Source organism: Berghia stephanieae, chromosome 14 (genome assembly GCF_034508935.2).
Source record: "Berghia stephanieae isolate SIO BIC M18660-M18661 chromosome 14, UCSD_Bste_1.3, whole genome shotgun sequence".
NCBI lineage: Eukaryota > Metazoa > Mollusca > Gastropoda > Nudibranchia > Aeolidiidae > Berghia > Berghia stephanieae.
The window spans coordinates 2,699,395-2,701,894 of NC_088373.1; positions in this window are offsets into that span (position 1 = coordinate 2,699,395).

Genomic DNA, 2,500 nt, shown 5'->3' on the forward strand with positions numbered 1-2,500 from the left:
TTTGTTTAGAACCAAGATGGCCGCCGTTGGTGGGCGACGTGACATCAGACTATTGAATCCAATTATCGGCGCAAAAAAATTCGATTCTCCACGCACAGCAAACTCGATCACCAAACAAGGACAGTGACATCAGACCACTGAATCCAATTGACTATTGTTAAATACTTCTTAAAGCTTCAAGCAGCAATAATAGGATTCAATAGTCTGATGTCACGTCTGTCCAGCAACCAGCAGCTTGGTTCTAAATAAAAAAAAACCGGTGCTTTTTATCCTTCATGATGGCTAGACATTTTTCACACGTCACATGTGATCAGAATGTATAAAAGTCAAAACATGATCAGATTTATAATGATTTTCTCCTCTGGATACACTTTTATGCTCGTCGGAGAAGTATTGCATAAAAGGGCGTACGCCTGTGTTCTTATAGTTTAGAACCAGTTACTAAGTTACTATGCGTCAATACGGGGGAAGTGACGCCACGACTGTTCAAGCCTATTGCAATAATCACAAAACGGGTGAATCATAGGCCAATATTAAATCAAAAACAAAAAAAAGGCCACTCAAGTGAGAATAATATAATATATCTGTGTTATGTAAGCTGTAGTCAAATAACAGTAACTGTATTCATTCAATTGTGAGATTTAATATGTAAGGCGTTATAGAAGCAGCAGCAGCAGCAGCAGCAGCAGCAGTAGTAGTAGTAGTAGTAGTAGTAGTAGTAGTAGTAGTAGTAGTAGTAGTAGTAGTAGTAGTAGTAGTAGTAGTAGTAGATGTTTTTGTTGTTGTTGTAGTGCTAGTAGTACAAGGAGGAGGAGTAGGATGAGGACAGAGGAAGGAGAAGGAAGAGAATATGAACTGTTTCTTTTCAAATAAAAATAGATAGAAAATCCCTAAGTTGAACACCAACAAACAAAAAAACCCCAATAAAAACAAGAGAACAAACCCAAGCCCCCCTCCCCTCCCCCCCCCCCCCCCCAAAAAAAAAAAAAAAAAAAAAAAAAACACAAACAAAACAATAGAGTAAAGCATAAATAACGTTGAAAGTAACGACACGATTCAATTTAAAAATCCAATTTTGAAAATCACAGCGACTGGTAACACGGCGATAACATGATAACAGTAGGTGAATATAATGTAATATTAATTTTACATGGATGTACATTGCACTAAACAAATTGGCATCCAACCGCCATATCTGATCTCGTGTTTTGTCTTAGAAAGTGGAAACGTGCACTTATTTGCAGGTCAGATAACCCAAATTCCTTATGGGCTCATTGTTGTCATGGAACTCTAAAAATATGCTGCAAAATATTGTCCATTGCTACAATGTTAAACTAGGCCCATAAGTTGTTTGTTTGTTTTTAAGGGTTTTACGGCGCTTGCAACACATTAAGGTCATATCAGCGCCAGTAAAAAGGAAGAAAATGGGATAGTAAAAAGTTCTAGAATTACAATAAAGCATCCAAGAAAAGGGAAGACAAACGGGAATTGGTTCAAATATGAAACAGGTGTAGATTCCAAAAGCACTCTATCAAAGTACTTAGTTTGAGATCACTAAAAGTCTCATCCAGACACAAGCACAGGTCCCTGCTAAGAGGAACACACTCGAATGTTTTACAAATCATATATAATATAAAGAAAGCATAATACAGTGCATAACAGAGAGATGATTTACAAGGAAAAAAATATCATCTCCCAAAACAATCGGAGCCAGGAAAAAACCAAGTAATCTCATTCCAAGACAAAGACAGAAAGCATGTTGGAAAACAGATGTAAGGGGATAGAAGACACAGTATGTACCTCCCTGCCCGCTATGGGAGGTCAGGATCCCCACCCAGTAGACCCATAAGTGGGTTCGGGTGTCAGACCTGCATATATGTACACGTTGGTGACTGATATTAGTTAATGGTGGAAATGGCGATGAAATATTTCAATAATATTATGAGAAGAGTCAGTTATAACAATCACATTGACAATACAACAACAATAATAATAATAATAATAATAATAATAATAATAATAATAATAATAATAATAATAATAATAATAATAATGGAGAATACCGTAGTGATGGAGGAGGAGTACTAGTAATAGTAGTAATTTGTTTTTAAGGGTTTTACAGCGCTAGCAACACATAGCAGCATTAGTAGTAGTAGTAGTAGTAGTAGTAGTAGTAGTAGTAGTAGTAGTAGTAGTAGTAGTAGTAGTAGTGGTAGTAGTAGTAGTAGTAGTGGTAGTAGTAGTAGTAGTAGTAGTAGTAGTAGTAGTAGTAGTAGTAGTAGTAGTAGTAGTAGTAGTAGTAGTAGTAGTAGTAGTAAATCACGACATTTGATAGATAGAAATTCAGTAGTGATTCCAAGTTTTACAGGAAGAAAACAACAACAATATTAACAACAATAATGGTTTTTGTTTTGTTTTGTTTTTAAGGTTCGAAGGCGCTTACGACACGTTTGCCTCTATTCGGTCACCAGTCAAAAGGTAGTTTGTTTGTTTTTGTTTT